The sequence below is a fragment of the Azolla caroliniana genome, unplaced genomic scaffold (assembly GCF_043228905.1).
Source record: "Azolla caroliniana isolate FFs.n. ecotype wild unplaced genomic scaffold, voAzoCaro1.0.p SCAF_14, whole genome shotgun sequence".
NCBI classification, from domain to species: domain Eukaryota; kingdom Viridiplantae; phylum Streptophyta; class Polypodiopsida; order Salviniales; family Salviniaceae; genus Azolla; species Azolla caroliniana.
Genome location: NW_028230449.1, coordinates 12,705,926 through 12,716,083, shown reverse-complemented (window position 1 = coordinate 12,716,083; position 10,158 = coordinate 12,705,926).

The following is a 10,158-nucleotide window of genomic DNA, read 5'->3' as shown; positions in this document are numbered from 1 at the left end:
TAATAGACGTTCCCTAGTAATGCAAGTAATCCTCAACATAAAATGCATAAACTTCGTTGAAATCGTGGGGCGTTAAAAAACATATTCTAATAGTCTAGTAAGAAGGTATGTATGGCCTTTTTATTACATGAGTTCAATGAGAGTATGCGCTTATCCTTACTGAAAAAGGTTAATAGGAGGCCGCTAAATACGAAGAACATGATATTGTTGCCAACTATAATATACCATGTCCAATTTGTTGTGGTCATAATGAATCTGTTTGATCAAGAAATCGTCTTTCATATTTTGATGAGTTTCAACATTTTAGATGATTTTGTTCATGTGATATCACTCCTTATTATGTACATAATTGCACCAACATATATGCCATTTGTAAATCATTAGAGATTATTTTAAATTTGATTGGCCATTGCAACGTCTTGTTGAAAACATACACACTATTATTTTTAAGCATAATGATCTCATTAAAATTCTAATATCCGATTCATGCAATCTTAGAATGATCCACAAGGTTAGCTTTGTAATGAGATTGCATTGTTGTGTGTAGTTAAAAGGTTGCCATCATGGCAGACACATGAACATTCCATCAATGATGTGTATGTGCTCCAACATATAGAGTTTGAAATTGATGGAAGACATTGTATGATGCCATGCCACTATTTTAAGACTTATATGCCCTGAATTCTTGTCCAATTTGCACTCTATTTGTTTGTAAACAATTCTTTTAAATGAAAATGTTGTTAAGTTACTCCTACTAGGGTTAAAGTGTTGCCTTCATAGTGATCGCATGATGATTTCCTAAATGAAGTGCATGGATTTCAAGATATAGAGTACATTGAATGAAGTCATGTTAGTTGAAAAGGCTTATAATATGGCTCGCACATGTAAACTTATGTTCTCATTCAATTTTGCCCTATAGGTTTGTTAGGATTGCCTCTTTAATAACAATATTATCAACTCAAGTTACCTTCTACCATGGGAAAATGTTAATGGCACTCCAATTTTATTGCAAAAAAGTATTAATGAAAATGTTGTAAAGTTAAATTGTTAGTGTGCATGATCTCAAACTACGATTATGGTCAAGAGTTCTTATGTTGCTTGCAAAATCAAACACATTGCTCAATTTTGAATCCATAAAGTTACTATTACAAAGAGCCAAATTTTCATGTTTAGAAACCCGAATTTTGGACTTTAAGAGATAACCAAACCTCTTGGGATAAATACTATTGAATCGAGGAAGAAACATTGGGTGTGTGCATTCCACTAAAGGTTGGACACCTCTATGAAACAATAAAGAAGAATGAGCTCTTCGCAAAGTTGTGTTGAAAAGTCCTGGCAAGTGCCACTTTATATGAACATTTGCTTTGTTTTCATTATCACAATTGTTGTCATCTCATTACAAGGTCACCTAGGGGTGGAGGGTAGCGCCCTGAAGGCCCTCACCCATTTAACGAGAGTGAGAGAGTAGGAATCGGCAATGGTTTGGTTTTGGCTTAAGCAATTTCCCCTTATCCAAGCCAAACTAGTTAATCCCTAACCAGTTTGGGAGTTTTCAAACAACCAAACCAAACCAATCCCTAAACTACTTTGGCCAAGCTGCTTATGCTTGAACTAGTTTGACAAGTCTCAAGCCGAACCAAACTGAGCTCAAGTCTGAACCAAGCCGAACCAAACCGCCAAACTTTTTAAACAAGATCTAATGGCTTAGTTCCGGCTTGAACCGAGTTGTTGCTAACTCTTGAGAGAGAGAAAAGAAAAAGAGAGCTTTTTTTGTTGTTGTGGTCTCTATTAGTAAACAAAATTTTGCTTAGAGACTAACATTGGGAAGATCTCGATTAGAGCTCCGTGATGATATATGATGTTTAAATTGGTGGTATGTACAGGTAGTAACAATAGAAACAAAGAACCGCGTATTGTTAACATACACCTATTCAACATGTGTTGCATGCCTCCTACCATCTTCGTCATCTTCATTGTCTTAAATTGGGTGAGTTTTGGTTTTATCTCTTATTCATGGGAAATATATGTTTTATCCTAGTTCGATATGACATCAAGAATAGAGGACATGAACATCACTTCCTCACAATTTGTGGGGGATATTGATATGGAAACAATTGCTCCAACAAAGAGCCCAATATTATCTTAATATGTAATCATGCAAGGGAAGAATTAGGGAGCTATAAGAGACTTAAGGATATTGAGGAAATCAGTGAGAAGAATTTGACATATATTGAGGCAATACATGTAGATGAGGTTGACACGGATAATTGTAGTTGGGATCGTTTATGGGGGGATTGAAAATACCTTGTTGCTTGATATTGGTGAGAGAGAATTGCAATATAATTTTCTGATTAATCTAAAGAAAGCTCTAGATATTAAAATGGTTGCTACAATATCAAGGAGTTCGAGTTTATCAATATATAGATAAATATTGATAATTGCCATTTCTACAACTTTTCATGACACTAGAGCAAATATTGTGATGACCGTCATTTGTACGCCTTTTTGGGAGGTGTCATTGCTTGAAAAACTAAATAAAACATATAAGCGACATTCATTTTTTGGTTTCTCATAGGGGAAGAAATATGTAGATGTAAGCTAGAAGAATGTCCAATCATAGCATTAGTACAATGGGTTGTTTGGCAAAGAGAGGGGTAACCTCGATACGGAAGTAAAGCTCCTCATGTGGATATTTTGTTTATCAATGTCCATAATATTGATTATGAGCCCTTTACAAACGAGTTTCACAATCAATGGTGATAGCTGGGTCACATCTTTATGAATAGGTTTGAGATTACCTTTCTTTTTATTAACCTACCGTAAATGACCTTGGGCAATACAACTTATTGATGTGCTTTAAAAGTGTTTTTCAACCATCCTCAATAGGGTTGGGACTTGGGAGTGATGCATCATCTTTTTGAAGATCTTTTAACAAACTTTATGCCTATTTTAACGACCGAACTTATAAGCTTAACATAATTGTTTTTATTTCATCATCCAATCATAAATATCGTATGGGAATTCACATGATTGTTGAGTAGTGAGAATGGGCCAATGAGTTGCATATGAATTCACATGATGGTTTAAATGGTAAAGGTTATGATAGCATGTAGCCACAAAATAGATTATACATGCCATATAAACATTCAATTCACAATATCCATGAATGCAAACATCTTTAAGAAAATATTAAGTAAGAATCAATATGATTATAATAGAACATACGAAGTATAATGTAGATGAGTGAACTAGATATTCTATGTCTCCATACATGTACCTTTTGCATAACCCGTGGTATATTAACATCGAATGCGTGCAACAACAATGTCAGATTTGTATAAGAAACATCACATAATCTAATAGGTTCTTTGACATCAAACTACGAGTGGAATAATAAGAATATTATATATATATATATATATCTAGGGAGGTTCAACAAGTAAGTTCAAATATCATATTACCAATAGACTCGAATTTAAGTGTAAAACAACAATGAGGCAAAAAAAAGAATATCATGTAACTAATTTGGATGGCAAGGATGTTTTGGACTAGTAAATGAACACGATAAACCATCACTTTTGGCATGTGAATAGTTATACTTCATGAATTTTTTTAGCAATCCTACCGAATAAAAAATGCTAAGAGTTCATTGCACTATCATAAGAGCTTCATTAACATACATTGTTATGTTCGATTCTATCATATTATTGTGTGAATGCAATGTAGTGTGAGGTTAGAATAAAGTGGCATCTTTAATGACCACAATCATCCTATATTTCTACAACATATGATATTGATGAACTGGAACACATGTTACTTTACATCCACCTTTATGTAGTTGAATCATTTACATGCACGTGACATGTGTGTGGAACAACTGAAGATGAATTATATCCATTCATTTTCTAAAGATGGATACCATGGGGGAGATTTATTGTCCAAAACCTCTAAAGAAGTTACAAAGTAGGAACTTTCTAACAATCCTATTATTCATAGTTTGAAATAATAATCTATGTTCTCTATTATTTTATGAAGATGTATAGGTCTAGTTTTCCATGCAATTGATAGTTAACGTAGTTCAAAACATTTTAATAAAGAATGCCTCGAAAAATGAACATGGGAGAGCTTTATCTTAGTCGAACATGCGAAAAACGAGCTTTAAAGACAATTGGGATTAGGCCCTCACAATTTAATGAATGTACATCTATGTATTACAAGTGCACTTGAAAAAAGAGAGTGTACATCTAATTAAATATATACATGAAGAGTTACACAATAAATAAATCTCAAAAAAGTTGAATATTCCTTCATGAAAGCATAATTTGGTCACACTTTGAGAGAACTATCAAATATAGGTCTCTACTTATTAATACTTGAAAAGCAGGCAATTTGTTTCAATTTAGTTACTTGTATGGACAAAGTCAAAGATTCCTTGTCTCATCTCATGCAAGCAGTTAAAATATCCAACATTAGAGTGAGAATGCAAGTGTAACTTTGAGTCTGATTAAGCCAAGCATGTCATCGTACTGAACGACGAATATCAACATCGTGAGGTAGTTCTCAAAAGCAAAGAGTTATATTTATTCATCAAATCTCATGAAAATAATAATTAGTTTGCATCAAAATCTAATGTAGGGGATGATCAATCCTTAACCAACAATCATGAGTACAACTCCTAGTCCTTCCAAGAACAAGGTTTTTGCTCCTTATTTCCTCACACATTACTCTAGTTTGCAACATATCATTCTATCAATGTAGTAAAATTCGATGCCATGGAAACCATTATTGTGTCAACACTTTTTCATCAATCTCTCAAGTAGCATAAGACATTAGATAATCAAAGTATTTAAGACGCTAGGTAGAAGAAGAGAATAAACCCACTATTCACCTTGAATTGAAAAGATCAATAATAATTTTTGTTGTCATAAACATGGTGTGATAGTGCATGGATATTATTTGGCAACCATGCAATGATGAGGTTTGAACCCATTTTGGCAAACTTTTGAAATCTTTCTTAAATGGTTGGGTGATACCCATGACCTACCGATGATACTTCTAGAGTAGTGATCCCATCTTTGGGCCATGCATAGACATATATGCATGGTTCATTTATTATATGCATCGACTTAAGGGAAAGATCAAAATTGCCCCTCATATAAGGGGTGACCTCAACTTGATCCCTTGTAGTTCAAGGATTATTAATGAATGCCTTCCACTTTATTTATGTTTAGTCCAAATCTAATTTTTATATTACATTCTTAGTTGTAGTTTCAAAATTTGTAATTGATCTATCATACAAGTATAAAATACTTACAATGATTCGAAATTCATTATCCATATTATTCATTGTTCCAGTTTATCATTTTATCTATTTTAATCTCTTTCTTAATCATTTTAATCAAATAGTTTTAAAAAGATGGCTACCCATTCCATAAATTTATCTTAAAATATGTGAAAAATAGAGGGAGGTCATTTGTCAAAGTTAAATCGATATATGATAAAAACTACAAGCAATATTGCGCTTGATGTTATCCTTTTATACCATGGATGGATCATACGATGGTCATGGATGAGTTATAGAGGTGCTCACCCAGAAACAATATGTGTCTTCCAAAAAACCTCATGTTCAATGTGTAGGAGGAGCACATATGCTCTTGTTGGTTATACTTTAAATAGAAGGCTCGTAATGTCGTGAATGAGGCTGGCCACAATCGGTTCATTAGTACAAATGAGAGAAGACAATAGCCAAACCAACAAACAAAAAAACACAGACAACGAGACAAGATATTATCGTGGAAAACCCAGAAAGGGAAAAAAACTACAAGAACCCATAGACTCCAAACAGAATCACTATATGAAGAGAGTACAAGAAACTCTAAGGCAACAACCTTGAACTCGACTTCGTCTTATAGATGGCTACAACACTCACACACTCTCTACACCCTTCATCAACTCTATAGATACATATGATTACCCATTGATAATCTCACTTAATCTATTATCACTTTTGCCCTAGCAAATTTATACCTATATACATATATGACTATTTAAAAATATAGCACACAATAGGCACATTAAGGCTATTTACAAATATAGCCTTGAGTAAGCTTTGGCGGATTCGGTTATTAGCCAAGTCGGTTATTGGTTGATTGTCGTCCTCAGACGATCATAGTTTACTATTGACTGATTTGGCTTATCTCTCTCCCTAGTCAGTGCTTAGTTGGCTCTTGATGATCCAACTCCTTGTGCAATATACGAATTCCGATTTAGACAAGCTGGGTATCATCCGACTCTTTAGTCGAACGGCTTCAGGCCTGATCCGAATGGTTCTCCATATTCGAAGGGACTAGATTCTCAACACGTAAAGCACATATAAAGAGAAGATCTTATGAATCTTAACATTGAATCAACTAATATACTTCATATTATTTTTCGAGTCACTATGATAATCTTTCAATGATATTTCTCACACAATGAAGCTTATTGGTGATGAAGACACTGGGCCATCCACAACCGGTTAATGCACGTGCGTACATGGGTGCAAAGATTGAAATGACAAAGAAAAACAGAAGACAAATAACTCAAGTACAGAGACACATATATTTTACGTGGAAAACCCTTAAAAGGGAAAAACCACGGGAGTCCGCAAACTCCAAACAATATCACTATGGTAGGAGGAAATACACAAGAGACTCTAAGGCAACAACCTTGAGCTCCTCTTCGTCTGGTGACGGTTACAACAGAGTTACAACTCTCCCTCTCCCTCTCTCCTACTCTCACGTTGTTACTCAAGCAACTACTACAACAACTCTGCACATATCATACATATCATCAATACAAAATGATTTGCCCTAGTTGTATTTATACTAACACAAATTTAGGGCTATTTACAATTCTGGCCCAAATAAGCGAGCAAGACCTATTTACAAATATCACCTTTTTCGGATGCCTATCCAGATCCAATCCGGATTCGGATTTGTTAGAAATATATCCCTCCTATGGGAGGAGCTGACTGATTGGGCTGAAGAAGAGCCGACAACCAAAGGCAAGGAATAATCGACTAGTCGGGTCGAAGAAGAGATGACAGTCGAAGATAAGGAATTGTTGGGTGTATGTCCCTCTAGTGGGAGGATGATCCGACTGTTCAGAAAGCCGATAGTCGAAGAGTCGGAAAACAGGAGACGAGTTGACCTCGGCCGAAACCGGAATCATGTACATAACCAACTCGGGAGACTATAATTATAAATAGTCTAGATGTGAGCCCTATGTGGGCCACATATGTAAATAACCAGAAATTTGCGTAAGTATATATGCAACTAGGGCAAACTTTTAGTTGTGTGGAACAGAGAGATGAACAGTGTAAGAACTGTGTGCAGAGAGTGAGAGAGAGAGAGAAGTGTGAGCCGCGCCATAACTGTGTGTATAACAGCAGACACGAAGAACCCTATGCGGCTGATACACTCGACAGAGTGTTGTAATCATCTCGGTGTTGTATATCCACTATTTGTATAGTGAAGATTCTAATCCCATGGTTTTCCCCATTTTAGGATTTCCATGTAAATCTGTGCATATTTGTTTATCTTGTCTTTCTGCCATTTTCGTGAATCATATTTCAGCGCGTAGTTCGTTTTATTGTGATCTATTCCGCAACGATTTCTAATCAGGAATAACCAACTAGTCGGACTAAGGAAGGGTCGATAGTCGAAGATAAGAGAGAGTTGACATGGAGAGTCGACAGTATTGGATAGATGATCCAAGTCTTAGACAAGGATGACTAGTCATGCCGACTGGATAGCCGACATGGGAGTCGATTAGTCGGGCCGACTGGAAAATCAACATAGGAGTCGATTAGTTGGCAACAACTGATTAATAATAATAATAATAATAAAAGCTATGTTTATAAATAGACCATACTGTGTATGAGTATAAATACACCTAGGGCAAACATAGTGGTGTAGTGTTGTAAAACATAACGAAGCGTTGTACATAGCGTAATAGTGCAAGACAGTAAGAAGAGAGAGCATGAGAGAGAGAGAGAGAGAGAGCGATGACACAATTTTGAGAAACTTGCCAAGAACCCTAAGTGGGTATTATTTATTTATCCTCAGATCGTTGTAACCGATTAGTCGGCCGATTAATAATAATAATAATAATAATAATAATAATAATGAAAGCTATGTTTGTAAGTAGACCATATTGTGTATGAGTATAAATACACCTAGGGCAAACATAGTGGTGTAGTGTTGTAGAATATAACGAAGTGTTGTACATAGTGTAATAGTGCAAGACAATAAGAAGAGAGAGCACGAGAGAGAGAGAGAGCGACGACACCGTTATGAGAAACTTGCCAAGAACCCTAAGTGGGTATTCTTTGTTTATCATCAGAGTGTTGTAACCGATTAGTCGGCCGATTAATAATAATAATAATAATAATAATAATAATAATAATAATAATAATAATAATAATAATAATAATAATAATAATAATAATAATAATAATAATAATGAAAGCTATGTTTGTAAATAGACCATATTGTGTATGAGTATAAATACACCTAGGGCAAACATAGTGGTGTAGTGTTGTAGAACATAATGAAGCATTGTACATAGCGTAATAGTGCAAGACAGTAAGAAGAGAGAGCACGAGAAAGAAAGAAAGAAAGAAAGAAAGATATATTAACATCTTCTAAGGCCAAAATTGGCCCATGAGACAGTTGGTTTACAACAAAATGGGTATTTATCCAATCATCAGAACTAAAATAAAAGTAAAGTAAAAATAGCTTTAGTTAAAAGAGTTATAGTAGTGTACAAAACATGGTATACTTGATAAAAAAGAAGTGACTTTGCACTAAGCGTAATTTCATTTCCACCCAAGTCTCTCGAAAAGAAGTGGGAGGTCAAAGGGTTTTGGTGTGGGTGTGACCCATGGTCCCGGTGTATAGAGTGCCCCAGCCATGGCTTCTAGGCGGTGTAGCTCATGTTCCCTTATTTTCTCTATTGCTTCTACACCACGTCGAGTTGCTTTGAAACCCGACATCCGAGGGCGTTTGGTTCTTCTTTGATTTTTTGCTCCCCCTGTTCCCGATAAACTTCATTTGTTGCATGTTGGTGAACATTAGCAACATTATTGTCAACATTTTGTAACTTATTCTCTCTGTGTTGTTTTAGTTCTAGGATGTATCTACCTAATTTCTTTATATCTAAAGTATCTAATAGTTTAGGGAGGGTGGGAGAGGAACCAAGTATGTCTTGGTATTTTGCCCTTATCTCGGCGTAGTTGGGACATTTGCATGTAAAGTGGTACTCATCCTCTATCTCTATGTGACATAACCTACATATCCTTTCCTCCCTAGGGACTCCATTATTATGTCCATTCTCAATCTCAAGTTGGTGAGATGATATTCTAAGTTGACCAATGGCAACCCTTAGTGCATGTGGTAAGAATACATCTAGATATTTTGGTCGCGTAATAAAACCTAACTTAGAGAAGTGCATGAAGTGTTCCTTATAGTACAACATTTTAGATGGGAGTGGCTCTAGTGGGGTGATCCATTTATACTGAGTGTAAATTTGCCATATTTCTTGGCATATTACTTTATTGAGGTCCTCATGAGAGATTAAAGTGTTATCAATCGCGTGGTCGTACTTAAGGGGGTGGAGGTTATTAATGTCTAGTCTGTTCACAAGAAGCCAACTCACCATCATGCCATACCATGAGCTAATATAGCCAGACTCATATAGTGATCGAGAGGCTTTAAAGGCTTGATGGGATATTCTATCATGTGGTTAGCTATGTATCCTGTGGATAAAGACTACAAGTTGAAAAAGTGCCTCTACTAACATCGGGGGTAGAGTGAACTCAACCCTAATAATATCATGTGGTACTGTCGATTTGCTTTGGAGTTGGTATGATAAAATCATCACCAATGGTCTCTCTAATTGCTTCCACATGAAAGATGGTAGTCCTACAGCCCAAACCACTGATGCATACATGAGGGAGGGAGTCACTAATGATTCAAAGAGCCACCCTTTAGTTCGTGGCTCTTGAAAGTATGCTTGATGGCATTGTCTCTCGAGGAGTGAGAGGGATGCATGTCCTCTCATAAGTCTATCCTTTACTACTTGTGTCATCGAAAATTTACCTGAGCGGGCACTAAA